General features: G+C 42.2%; 1 long non-coding RNA gene across 1 annotated transcript; it reads left to right on the top strand.

Moving 5' to 3' along the window:
* The first annotated feature begins 600 nt into the window (after positions 1-600).
* Positions 601-14259, top strand: LOC140705530 (uncharacterized). Its single transcript, XR_013543192.1, has 4 exons — positions 601-841; positions 1285-1334; positions 10039-10146; positions 14047-14259. It is a non-coding gene; the product is annotated as an uncharacterized LOC140705530 (long non-coding RNA).
* Positions 14260-14650: the final 391 nt, after the last annotated feature.

Below are 14650 nucleotides of genomic sequence, written 5' to 3'. Positions count from 1 at the left end.
TTGTCTCATCCCTTTACCTTCAGCCAAAGCCTTCCCGAAGTTGCTGCCCATCAAAATACAGTATATCAGGATGGATGGAAGCAGTTCCTAAGGTGATGGAATTTATAGTCAAGCAATTCTGGGGAGAGAGGCCTTATTTATATATTTGTTAACATGGGTGCCCTGCCATCCCTGGAATGAACGTAAGGCAGCAACCGGGCTCTTAAGCCACCTATTTTAGTCTTGAGAACAACCCCCTGCAACGGGATCTCCCTGTTCACCACCTTGAGGGCATTACTGGAAAAGGGGATGCAATGTCATTGAGGATGGTTATGAGGATGATATCACAGATTCAGCCCCTGGTATTTCCAGTTCTTTTAATCCAAACAGGTAGCAGTTGATGCCTGGAGAGCCACTGCCAGCCAGTCTAACCTCTTCTAAGGCAATTTTCTGGGTTCCTCTAACTCAGCTGAGCTCTGTATGGCGGCACCGCATGCATATATTTATGCCCACAGTGGGCACTTAAGTACTCAGGACTGCAATTCAAGAGCACACAAGTGGTGTACCAATACCCACACCAGATATTTTTCCAGGATGCATTCTCCAGTCTGGGCTAAGGCAAAGCAGCTATACAGTAATTCTGACTGAGCCTGTCAAAGTCCAGTTCAAAGCAGCAAGCAAATAAGTTATCCAAAAAATGTGGATAATGTGGGATGCGAGATGCACTGTTGATCCTTCCCTATTTATACCTAACACTATGAAGATCCAGTGCTTAGATACTCTGTGTAAAAATCTGCAGCAGCTCTTGCCAGACCCAACCAGGCTTTCTTCAGAAGACTTCTGGAATAAAATAAAGTCTAAGGTAACTGCTAAGGTAACGAACATCTGCGGTGGGATAAGCAACCCTTATCACCATTCAGGCTTGAATATGCAGAATCAAACTTCTTCTGCTGGATAGTTCGATGGTTTAGGACTCTGGCTGGAGAGCCAGAGGCTGGGAGTTCGATTCCGCCATTGTGCCTCCTTAACAAGGGCTGGACTTGATGATTTGCAGGGTCCCTTCCAGCTCTGTATTTCTAAGATGATGGTGACAATAAGTTTTAATTCAGAAGTTTCACCCTGCAATCTCTATTTCAAAAACTCCCCCCCCCCCGAATGACCACTTTGGGATCAGCAACAGAGTGTCCTAGGAGTTTGACTTATATTCATCTAATAGTTTTCAAATGTGTCTGGTTTTTTATCATAATTTTTTCCTGTTTATTCCTCTGCATGGAGATTGACCTGTTTCTTTTGTCTTGAAAGCAGACTAGCACTCCATCTAGGTGGGAACATACGTCATGTTGGAAAATGAGCAGGTAAATGATCTTAGAAGATGTAACTGAAAGTATTAGCTCCTGTAACTATGGTGCCATAGTGTATATGAGAACAGAGCATCTGGGTCCCTGTTACACAGACTGTTGGTTTGCAAGTCACATAACAGGTATCCGTCAGCTACTGTGGCATTTTAAAATTTGCTTTAAGAACTATTTTCAGTTATCCTGAAATGATGCAAACCCTATAACAAGTTTTTCCAGCCTTTTAGGCACTGCCACTTATATCTTCTGACAAAATATTTAAGTTCTGTGACCAGCTAATCCAAAGTCTACCCGCTCACTCAAAAAAGCAAAGACAAGTTTTGTAATCTACATAAACTGTGCAAATGAAGGACACTGGCATAGTACAGTACCTCTTGTTCTGCATAAACTGCAGCCCTGGGCTAAACCTCTGTACTTTGCACAAAATCCCACTGTGTTCAATGTGATTCAGAATCATTGAGTTGGAAAGGTCCCTCGAGGTCATCTACTCCAGTTCCTTGTTTCATACAGGACCTGCAGTGGAAGATCAAGCTGTACATTCTGAAAAATGGTCCTCCAACTTGTGTTTAAATATCTCTACAGAAAGAGACCGCCCCCACATCCCAAAGTAGCCTGTTGGCCAGTCAGACAGTAAATTTCTCCTACTTTGAAACCTCTTTTCCATTTATAGGAGAATGTAAAATAGCCAAGCTTCCTTCTTTTCTGTGATTTTTTTTTTAGTCTTGCTCTGTCTTTTGCATGATTGCTACAGAAAGACATGAACATTAGTACTATATAGCCCCTTAATCTTATTTTCTCCAAAATAAGATTAAGGGGATCTTATTTGAACAAAAGAGTTGGAATCACATCTTGGAAGGAAGCTTATGCTCACGTCCCAAGGACCGATCAGAAAACAAAATGAGCTAGTTTGCGAACTATAGAAGGTACAAAAACCTTATGTTGGAACAAAGATTTTTCAGCACTTTAAAACTTACCTGTTCTAATGACAAATGTTATCCACTGAACAGATGCTCCGATGGTGACTGACCTAGTGTCTGTCCCCTTGTTACAGTTGGATCACCGCCTGATTAAATGCAATTTCACAGTGGTTCTCCCTCCCCACAGGGAGCAAGGACCTGTTTTAATGGTTTGCCCTCAAAGATTATTGGATCCTATAGAATTCCAGGATACCATGAGAGGGATTCCGGCTGATCAGACTGGCGCTCCTGTCAAGGCTCTGGTGGATAGCTGGCTGGCTGCTGCCACCAGGGCTACTGACACGATCGCACCTAAACACCCTCTCCAGCGCAGAGATCGCCCTTCACCCTGGTTTAATCCGGAACTGCGATCAATGAAGCAAAATAGGAGAAGGCTAGAGTGCATATGGAGGCAGAACCTGACAGAAAATAATCAAATAGCTGTCAGGATTGCGACTAACCTCTACCATTCTAATGTGAAGGCTGCTAGTCGATCTTACTCCGCCTCCAACTTTTCCATATAGTCTATGATCTATCCGGAGTTGCTCATAGTGGCTGGCCTCCCACTAGCATTTCACCTGACCAATTTACAGCTTTTTTAAAAATCAAAAGTGGAGTCCATCTGCCAGGATCTTAACCCCTATTTGAAAACAGTGGATCGAGCAGAGATGTCCAGCGCTCCATCTTGCCCGATGAGACTTAACCACTTTCAGCCCGGTGCTGGTCCGTAGCCTTGCCAGAACTGGGCCGCGGATACAGATCTCACCCCCCTGCATGCACGCGTGGTGGGCGTATTATGCTCCCAGTGGGCGTGATGCACCTGCAGAGGGCATGTCGCGCTTGCGTGTTGTGCATGAGCGTCTGTGCGACACGCTCCCCTGCAGATGCGACATGCCCACAGCGAGCATGGCACAGCCACCATGGGTGCGACACGCCCCCGCATGAGTGTGACATGCCCACCTTGCGTGCGTGCACGCGTGGAGTGGAGATCCGTATCTGTGGCCCAGTTCTGGCAAGCCCACGGACCAGCACTGGACCGGGGGTTGACGACCCCTGCTCAAGGAGACACTCATTAGGCCCATTAGGAAGAAACTGAGCTTGGTGGTGGAAGATATAGGTAATTATAGGCCTGTCGCCAATGTTTCTTTCCTTAGCAAGGTAGTCAAGAGGGTGGTGGCCAATCAGCTGCAGGCTGTTCTGGATTAAACCAATGCCCCGGATCCATTCCAGCCAGGCTTCAGGCCATGCCACAGCACAGAAACAGCATTGGTCGCCCTGTTTGATGACCTGCTGAGGTAGGCCAACAGGGGCAAAATGTCTGTGTTGGTCCTTCTCAATATCTCAGCAGCCTTCGATACTGTCGGCCACAGTATTCTCCTGGGGAGGCTCTCCGAGTTGGAAATCGGTGGCCTGGCTCTTGCCTGGCTCCGTTCCTTCTTGGAGGACCATCCCCAGAGAGTACAGCTTGGGGAGAGTGTAACAGCCCCGTGGAACCTCAATTGTGGGGCTCCGCAGGGCTCGATTATCTCTCCAATGCTATTTAGCATCTATATGAGGCCCCTGGGAGAGATCATCAGTGAATGTGGGGCTTTGTGTCATCAGAACACTGATGATACTCAGCTCTACATCTCCTTTTTTCCAACAACAGCGGATGCTGTTTCATCCCTTGTGCACTGTCTGAAGGCTGTTCAGCAATGGATGCAGGAGAATGGATTGAGGCTGAATCCCGGCAAGACAGAGGTCTTGAGGGTGGGTGTCCCAGACATCAGTGGTCTGGGAAACTCCTTCTCTTTTTGGGGGGGGGGGGTGACTCACCACCAAGAGTGAGGTTTGCAGTTTGGGTATGCTTCTGGACCCGGTGCTCACCATGGAGACCCAGTTCTTGTCAGTGGCCCGTTCCGCACATTTCCACCTTCGGCGGATTGCCCAGCTGCATCCCTGTCTTGATGTGGCAGTCTCAAGATTAGACTACTATATTGAACTCTACATGGGGCTGCCTTTGAGACTGATGCAGAAACTTCAGATGGCGCAGAATACGGCGGCCAGACTTCTTACTGGGGTGAAAAGGTACCACCATATTTCCTCCACTCTGGCTGCCTTGCCCATTGGCTGCCCATTCATTTCCACATTGATTTCAAAGTTCTTATGATTACATATAAATCCCTAAACAGTTTAGGACCTCGATATCTGGCAGAGTACCTTCTCCCACCCAGTTCTGCCAGAGTCACTTGTTCTAGTCAGGCTAGAGGGCTGAGGGGCCTAACGCCAAGGGAGGTCCGGAAGCAAAGAATGAGGAACTGGGCTTTCTCGGCAGTGGCCCCTCGCCTTTGGAACAACTTGCCAGTGGAGATCCGCCTGGCTCCCTCTCTGGGTGTTCTCAGGAACAAACTTAAATCCTAGCTATTTGGGCAGGCTTTCCCTCCTGCCATATCTTAGTTTCTTATACTTTTGCCATCTTGGAGTCATAATATATGTTTATTGGTTTTATTGTTTTTAAATTTGTAAACCACCCAGAGTAGACCTTTGTTCTAGATGGGTGGGATAGAAATCAAATAAATAAATAAATAATCTATAACATACTAGCCAAAATTAATTTGCTTAGTGTACTAAATTTTATTAGAGTAGATCTGTTGAATCAATGAGGATTTAGTGAATCAGTGTCAGTTCCATTGATTCAAATGTGCCTATTCTAATGGCAACTTACTATGTTAAAGTAAGTCACAATTAGAGTAGACCCATTTGAATCAATGGAGATTATGGTAGCATTGACTCAGCAGATTCCCCCAATTCTTTCTTTCTTTCTTTCTTTCTTTCTTTCTTTCTTTCTTTCTTTCTTTCTTTCTTTCTTTCTTTCTTTCTTTCTTTCTTTCTTTCTTTCTTTCTTTCTTTCTTTCTTTCTTTCTTTCTTTCTTTTTCTCTCTTTCTTTCTATCGTTCTTTCTATCTTTCTTTTTCTTTTTTTCTTTCTTTCTTTATTTCCCACCCATCTAGCCAGTCTTTACTCTGAGTGATGGACTTTCTGCCCACCCTAAAAGCAGAATAATTTAGATGTCTCCCAAGCCTTTCCAATGAAAGATGTGTCACTCTGCATACTATGTGGAATCTTTTAATTGCAGTCACCCAAATATTTGTGTTAACCAAACTTTCAAATTAAGGGAGGAAATAATTCAGTTGAGGGAGACTATGAGTCAGCAGTAGGCACTGAGCCATTTTAGATTCCTACACCCTGAATTAGATTCATATATGCAGGGGGAAAATTGAGCAATCTCTGCTTTGGTTTTCCTGCAAAAGAAATAAATGCATGAAAATTCAATAGCACTGGAGATTTGCTAGCACAGCGCCTTGAACTTACTGAAGTCACCAGATGATTGACTGAAGAAACAAGCAAACAACTGCCACTAAATGAAATATTCAGAACAGTTAGAAAATGCATGCCATCCCATCCCCCCTCCTCTCTCTCTCTCTCTCTCTCACACACACACACACACACACACACACAGAGGGAGAGGGAGAGGGAGAGTTTAAGGATTTAATGGAGAAAATAATTTGAAAGCACAGAATTAAGACACCATAATCTTACCTCTTCCCCTACCCCTACCAAGCAGGGCAAGCATAAGAAATTTTTTGCTTAATCAGTTGAATTAAGAAAAGTAAGTTTTCTAGATTTATTTCAAAGTTCATTATGCACTCCAGAATTAACAACATGTCTGATTTAGTTACAGATCAACAAATATCAAGTTTCCCTTCCTGCCACTAATTTGTTCGATTAGAGACAGAGGCTTCTCAGTGGTGGCTCCGCTTTTATGAAATTCTTTATTCACTGAGATATAAATGGCCCTTTACTTCAGGCATTGTAAACAGTTTTTTTAAAAAAACCATCTGTTTCAGTTTGCTTTTTTCTGATGGTCCTCATTTTGGAATTATTTTAAATGTTTCTCCTCGAGTATTCTATTAGGTTTTATTTGCTGTTAATTTGTTGCTTTTGCTTTTATTTAGCTGTTTACCAATGTTGTACCCTGTTTTCATCACTTTTTGATGTATTTTATATGTTGTAATCTACTTTGGGTTTTATAACAAAAGGTGGCCTGAAGCTATTTCAAATCTTAAATAAATAATGCAAAAGGTAAAGTGATATAAATGGTCTTATATTGAATCAATCTTTTGATCTGTTTAGCTCAGCAATTTCTCATTGACGGATAGTCAACTGTCCAGGATTTGAAACAGGCTTTTTCCCACCAGGCCTAAGTGTCAATGCCAAGAATTGATCTGTGACCTTCTACACGCAAAAGCATCCGATACCGTTCCTTGCATCTTTCCTGGGGCAGCCAACAACATGGGAGTAAAGCTGTTTCTAACACTGAATGGTTTTCTCCCTAGTTTGTTGGTCCAGGAAGCAACTTACAACTTGGAGCAAAAGAGACAATCCTGTTATTACAAGATCTCTCTGGGGGAAAAATACTGGTCCCATATCTAGAAGCTGCAAACAAGAATAAGGAAAATACTGTCTTTGTATTGTAACAGGAACTTGCTGCAACCTCCATTTGGCAAATTTAGCTTTGTTTTGATTTGTAAATCATTGTTTAGGAAATAGCAGAGCTCTATCTGTATGTCTGATCTTTTCAGGCACCTATCACTGAAAGATTAATGTGTCTGGAAGGACAACATCAGAAGATCAGGAAATCCACATTTGCCTTAATATGTGGTCTGACCCTCAGCCAAATCTTCTGCAGTTCCTGTCCGGATCCACCTCCACCACAGATTTTTACTGCCTGTGCTCCTTGTATTTATTAATTAGTCTTGCCAGTCCTCCTTTGAAGCTGACTTTCTGTGGAGTCTTTGTCAGAGTGAGGTTTCACCTGGGTACATGTACCTCACCTTAAACTTTACGGCCAACGCTTTGAAACATTACCTTTTCGGGCGAGAACTTCCAGAATACCCCAGCTGGCATGCCTAGTGAATTTAAGACTGTGAACTCCTCAAGGGCAGAGACTTGTCATCCTGTTATTACATGAGTGGGCTGGTGGCCATGGCAACAGAAGAGGCAGGTCCAATGGAGGCAGATAGCTTATAGGGATGAGCATCGGCATCTAGAATCCTTGGGGATTTGCCAGAGCGCACTGCGGATGCATGTCCTCCCCTCCTTCATTATTTTTCTGAATTGGCGCTCCACATTACCTCCCAGTAATTACAGTACATCTAGTCATCACTTAAGTTTCTCACAGTGCTTTTACAGTAGTGTTGCACTGAGGAGTTGTGGGAAATTTAAAGGCCAGCTAGATCCAGCTGCCCAACACTGCTTCGGAGTGCTGCCACCATGGCCAGTCAGAAAAGGTGCCAAAGTCCCCCTAAAAAGAGAGCAGGAATCCTCCAGATGACATTTTGGAGCAGCCCTAGTCAGTGAGAAGACAGGGAGAACCTATTAAAGGTTTTGCATTAGAGTCACCTCTTTGATTTTTCAATAGCAAAATTAAAGATGTGCCAAAATGTTTCCCCGCATAAAAATAAGTAGGATAGAATATTCTCCTTTCTCTGCCTCTCTTGCCCTATGCTGTAAATTGTTTCCTAGTACAATAAATGACACTTCCCAGCTTGCTTACACAAGAGTTGCTGTGGTGTAGTGACGGGCTAGAATACAGCAGATCTGGGTTGAAATCCCCACTTGGAACTAGAAATTCAGTGGGAGCAGAGCAGTGGTGAAACTCTTCTTCAAATATCTCAAATACCTTGAAAACCCTACTAGTGCCACTATAGGTCACATGCACATAACAAACAACTTACTTACATAGGACAGGATCTATTTTGTGCTTTCAGCCTTACAGAAATGGATGGAAGCTGTCCTAGAGCATTAGTCTTTCTTGAGCCATAGCCTAGGAAAGCTTTTTTTTTTAGCTAAAACTTCTGCCCATGCTGGAAGTTGGGCTCTAATGCCAATTTGTGGTTGAAGCTGTGGCTGGAGAATTCTGTGGTCTAAGTTCTGATTGTGGGTAGCAGGGCTTATGCCAAACTTTCTGATGAGCCAGATGTACTAGAATCCAGTGGTCAGCCTGCTTCTCACTTATGAACAGCACCCAAAATCCACTGCTTGGAACACAAATCTCATCTTATGTCCACTGCTGCTATTTAGGGCAAGCTGTTCCATCTGTAGACATGTATACCAGGGAAGAAGGAAGCACAAAGACATTTTGTTCCTGCTCTCCTTCTTTATCTCTTTGCAAATGTGATGTTCTTCATGAATATCAAGACCTTTTCTTCCTCCATCTGTCCCAAGCTTGAAAGGAGTACATGTTTTAATTCTTCATTTGCAAAGGATCACGTGTGTGTGTTTTAAAAATAACAATTGTTGGGTGTATTACAGTTGTGCAACATTGCCACCCAATAATTAAAGCTAAGAGAATTGTTTTAGCAGAGGGAAGAGTGGATGTTGGTTTTTTTTGGGGGGGGGGTTGGTTTGTTTACCATCCGCCATGATGTTTGATCCTGCTTCTGATGCAAATACAGCGGGCTTTCATCTTTGAGATCCGTTGTCGCAGTTGTCAAAGTGTGTATTTCAAGGTTATCCTTTAATGTCTTGTTTTGCTGTTCTTTGCTCCCTGCATGGCAGCACTGTTGTTTATTAAAGCAGATGAAAAACAAATCAAGGTATACCAGAAACTGGGAATGGAAAATGTTAGGTCATCATTATCTTTTGAAGAGGAAAGAGCTGCACCACCCTGTTTAATTAACCCCTTGTATGCCAAGGGGAAAGGGCACAAGAGAACCAAAACAGCCTTTAGCTGTTGTTTTTCCTGCTGCATGGCCTTTTCAGTCTTTTGCAATTTTCTGTGAGTTAATACACTCCAACACAAGCACGTTGGTGCCTAATGGCCAGGAATGAAGATAAGGAAGTTCTGTTCCGCGCGCTTGTGGGCCATTAGCTGAGTGAATGATTAGGCATGTGCACCTATAGAAGTGTGGATAGAGTAAATTGGTACCTGGCCAATTTGATCCACCAGCACTTTATGCCAATGGCATTTTGCCTACCATGATCAAATTATATAACCAAGTAATTTACTATTCCCGCAAGTGCAGGAGCCGACTTAGTCAAAACAATGGCTATTATCTGCCAGCCTTGTAAGTTATCGTATCGTGCCACCCCAGTAAAAGTCACAGAAGTTTCCGTTGGGAAAGTTCTAATTGTTTATAGAGATTAGTCAGCGGCCAAGAAATGTAAAATCACAAACAGGTTTTCAATATGATATGGCTTGAAGTTCTTGGGTAACTTCGGCCTCCTTTCACATCTCCATTTGTAGGATACTGGATCCATTTTTATTATATTTAAACTTTTAGGTCACCTAACTTTCTAATTCCAGACAGCTTGCAAGCATAATTGGAAATAATAGATGTGGATATTTGAAACAGATATTAAGGGCAGTTGTTAATCCCTCAAAATCCCAAAGAAAACCTAGTAATGGACCTGTAAGGGTTCATTGATTTGAAAGCGGAACTCTCAAAGGTTTGTCGTGCATGAAGGACAATAGTACTATACCCAGTATGATGTAGTGGATAGAGTGACAGACTAGAATTCTGGAGATCATGGTTCGAATCTCCACTTAGCCATGGAAACTCACTTTAAATATCCAACTTATCAAAAAAACCATATTAGATTCAGTATAAATTGGTTCCACCTTGGCAGCGCATAATTAACTACAGTACTGACGAGATGCTAGCTTTACAATTAGAAAGTGATAACATGAAATGTTTTCCCTCCAGAGATGTGCTCCTTCAAAGCTGCTGTAGCTGAGCAACCACACTTGCAAAGGGCACTCATCAATGGCATTTAAGCAGTCTGCTCTGGAAAATTTGTTTCATTCTTTCCAGGTAAAAAGCATTCATATCTGTGCCAAATTGGATGCCATAATTTGATAGAATCAGAGATAGCTGTAACTAGAATACCATGTGGTCTTTTTGCTGTGGCCATCTTTGAGCCCATTGAACGTGAGGCCTTGGACATATTGCTTGGAAATTTGAGGCTCACTTCTCCACAATCAGGCTTGCCCCTCCTGGTTACTGCAATCAGGCAGGGCTGGTCCAGATATACATGGCTCTCTAGAGACCACAAAATACTAGTCTCGCAGAATGTGGTCCACCTTGGCATTTAGAAGTATACTCCCAAGGAGATATGTTCTAGAATCGCACTCTAGATTATTTCATAGAATCATTAAATTTCAGATCTTGAAAAGATTGCGAAGGGTCATCTAGTCCAACTATCTTCCACATCTAAAGCATCCCTGATACAACTTACTTTTTCCAGAATCACTTATAAAATGAAGCAAAATATATATGAAAGCACGAATAAAAAGATCAGCTAAAAATAATTTTCAAAATGTAAAAAAGAAAAAAAAAGAGGAAATAAACAATCTGTATTCTTGTTTATCTTTGCAGCTTGTGTTTTTAGATTAACAAAGTCGACAAACATTAATAGTCATTTCTTCTGTCTGGAAAACTCAGAAATGTAATGAAGGCACAATTCTTGGACTTCTGTTCAGGAACAAACTGCTGCATCCAGTAAGGATGATTATTCATATCCTTAGAACATTAAAAGGATTCAATAAATAGCTCTTCCAGCCCATCACACTTTTAGTATACTATATCTATGCTTTAATTAACTGATGGTATTTTTAATTTAGATTTATTACCTGCCCTAGTTCTTACTGTCTTTAAAGTGACAACATTTCCTTATCCATGTTGCTCCTAATCATTGTTCCCACTCTATGAATAAAGAGTTGAGATTGAATTTGTGTGATTTGTCAGGATGGGGTTTTAACAACGCTCAAAACCCAACTTACCATCTATTCAGATTTGACATTTCTAGGCTGGCTTCATTTGAGGCTAACTTCCAAACTAATTATTTAGTTAAGCCATTCACCAAGATCCTACAAGAAAAACCACCCCAGTGATTTAGGGGTCTTTAATTGTGAGCGTTGGACATGGGAGATAATGCAGGCATATGATTTTATGTATAGTGTTGGAAAAGGGGGATAAATATATTTTGACTCCTCTTCAGAGATAGTTGGCCATAGATCCACAATATGTAAGCCTCAGGAGATCTGAGTTCCACTTCCTGCCTACCCATAGAAACTGGCTTTGATTGACAGTGGTAAAAACCATTCATACATCTTGCATCCTTAAAACCCTATTAGGGTCAGCATAAATTGGAATCAACTTGAGGGTACATAACAAAAACATTCACAGTGGACAAAAGGCTGCTATCTATGCGGATTGAAGGATTTTGACAACTGCAGCCCAAAAAGTAACTTTTCCAAGCTCTACACATAATTTATGCGATTCACTGGGACAAATTTTTTTGTTTTTGTTTTTGTTTTTGCCATGCTGACTGTAAAACAAGAGCTGGAACACGACAAGAATGTGGATGAGATTCTGAGAAACACAACAGATACAAAGCTAGCAGATTTTCACATTGCTAGATCTAGGCTATTGCCTTTTACACACAACTCATCTTCTTCTCTTGCTCCCCACACTACTCCAATTTTCACATAGTTTCTACTTCAACTCTGGGCTTGTCCAGATAGCTAAATTAGAGAGGGCTGGATCAGGCGAAAGAGGGTCACGTAGATGTCTGGTATGCCATTTGGTGTGATCCTTGCATCCACGTAGCATCCATAGCTCAAGCAACCCAATTTGGCCTGCCTACCGTAAGAAAAAAAGGTAACAAAGAAAAGGAAACAACCAGTCTTCCTCCTTGCCCCCTTCTGTTTCCTCCTCCTTCTGGGAGGAAGCATTGATTCCCACCCCCCAAAATTGCTGCCCTAATAGGCTTTTAAAAAACACCTTTGTTTCCTCCCTCTGCCCTACTATTAGAGGAGCAGAGGAAGTTTTAAATTGCCCAATGTCATTAAGTGGCTAAGCTCAACGATATTGAGAAATTGAAACTGGATGGGAAATTTAAGGTAGCAAGTTCTGCTTTGGTCCAATCCCAACAACTGGATGTGCTGGAAATGAACCAAAAATGCATTGATCTTACCCATACCTTAAAAAGAGTAGTGCTGACAGGGACCCAGAAAGGTGCAAGGGGGAACTCTCTAGGTATGAACTGGTTCACACGGGCATTTATATTGTCTGGACATCATACCAGTCCATCCCCACAGTGGACTAAATAGCAGGACAAATACCAGTGTAGTCATCCGGTCTATTTATTGCTTCAAATCCATCCTTTTACCGTATCTTTTCCATTACACAGCATTGCAGCGCTAACGGCATGACCCCCTTTAATAATAGCCAAGTAACCTGCGACCCACCCACCCCATGTTTGGATAAAAAGGCATTTTTAATGGGGTAAAGTCATCCCTTCTCAGAAGGCAGAGGCTTCTTTCTCCCCTGCAAAGGGCCTGTTTCTCATAATATACATGCACACTAACTTGAATATCTCGCTCTAAAAGGTCAAGGAAGAAATAATTTAACAAGGACTGCATAGGAGGTGACTCGTGGCAAACCCCCCCCCAGAAAACTCTTTGGGACTCCCTTGGGGGTCACGACCCTCAGGTTGGGAAACGCGGTCCTAAAACAATGAGATTCCATCTTGTTCATTATTTTCTGGATCTCAGCCACCCCATCCACTCCTTCAATGAATCTGCATGAGAACAAACCCCTTAAGTGAATTAAACTGTAGGCATTCCAAGATATCATATATTGGGGTGGTGATTTATAGGTCAGTTTTTGGCTTAGCTAAAGATATAATGTACAGTATCTATTAAAATGATGAATGCTGGTGAAAGCAAATAAGCGTGAAATGTTGCAGATTGGGACAAAAATTAAAATGATTACCTCTGCACACAGAGATAAGGTCTGAGCTAAGAGTCATGGTGCACAGTATAATGAAAATGCCTGGCTACTGTGAAAAAGACAAATTCCAGTTTGTCTGGAAATAAAACTGCCAACAGCAGAATGACTTCATAAAATTCTGTATGCCAGTCTTTGGCACAACCGCACTTTAAACAGTGTGCATCCTTTGGGGTCCTGTATCTCTAAAAAGCTATTCTTCCTGATGTAGTTATTCCTCTCCCGCTGGAATAATGTCACCAAGGTTATTTTGACTTTATATGTGACAATTTTGTTTTATATCCAAACGGGTTCCCCAGAAGCCAAAACATTCCTCTTTTTCCTTCATGTCGTTCCCCCTTTATTTTTATCTTGAATGATCAGCTGTAACAATCTGTGCTTTTTAGTTTTCATTGCATAACCAAAGTACAGTAGGACCCCATTATCTGTAGGATCAGTATCTGTTGATTCATTTATCCATGATCCTAAAAAATATTAAAAGAGAAATCCTAGAAGTATATATTTCTAACAATGAAGTTACCAGAACGGGCACTAGAGGGAAACAGAGACCATGCCATGTATAGTGTCCACTATTAAAGTAGTGTTCGCTATAATCCATATTATTTTTCTGAATTCCCTTTATGTAGTCTACTTTTTCTCTTTTATGATGCTGTGGTCTTTATTCATGTGCTGTAGTAGTTTTACTTTGCTCACCTTTCCAGACTATGAAATTGCTGGGAATCTATCTATCTATCTATCTATCTATCTATCTATCTATCTATCTATCTATCTATCTATCTATCTATCTATCTATCTATCTATCTATCTATCTATCTATCTATCTATCTATCTATCTATCTATCTATCTATCTATCTATCTATCTATCTATCTATCTATCTAATCTATTTATTTATTTATTTATTTATATCCTGCCTATCTAGTCGAACGACCACTCCAGGCATCAGTACTTTACATTGTGGGCTGCTGGCTGTGGAAAACCAGAGGCTGGAGTACCCAGGTCTTTGGCCCGATCCAGGCTGTGAGGGTTCAGTGGTTACCTCAGGCTTACCAGACACAAACACCAGAGGCGCGTGATCTTGAAAAACAGAACTGGGGTTTATTGGAACATCAAATAAAGAAGTATCAACATTAAACTTGTCAGTATTCTTTTCTCTCGCCGGCAATGGATCAAACGAGGGTGTCCACGCTTCTTGTAAAAAGGGGTTGAAACTCGGGTCATACCAAGGTCCCTTGGAGAACGGGTTAACTTCACCCGGTCCTTTCGCCTCAATGTCCACCTCGATTAAGGGTAAGGTCTCCTCATCTCCCCTCTCTGGGTTGAAGGGGTCGCCTCCCTCAGAATAGGGGTCCCAGGGTCCGGTGAATACCTCCTCCGGTGAGCCTCCTCCAGTCGCCATGCTCTCCTTTCCCTCTCTTCTCTACTTTCTCCTTTTCCTCCCTCAAATGCCTCCTCCACTCTTTAGCCTCTGTTTCTCCCCAATAAGATGGTCTGGGGGGCAGACCTCTTCTTCTTTGGTAACCTGC

Source organism: Pogona vitticeps, chromosome 3, assembly GCF_051106095.1.
Source record: "Pogona vitticeps strain Pit_001003342236 chromosome 3, PviZW2.1, whole genome shotgun sequence".
NCBI lineage: Eukaryota > Metazoa > Chordata > Lepidosauria > Squamata > Agamidae > Pogona > Pogona vitticeps.
Note: the sequence above shows the minus strand (reverse complement) of the source record. Positions and strands in the feature narration are given on the sequence as shown.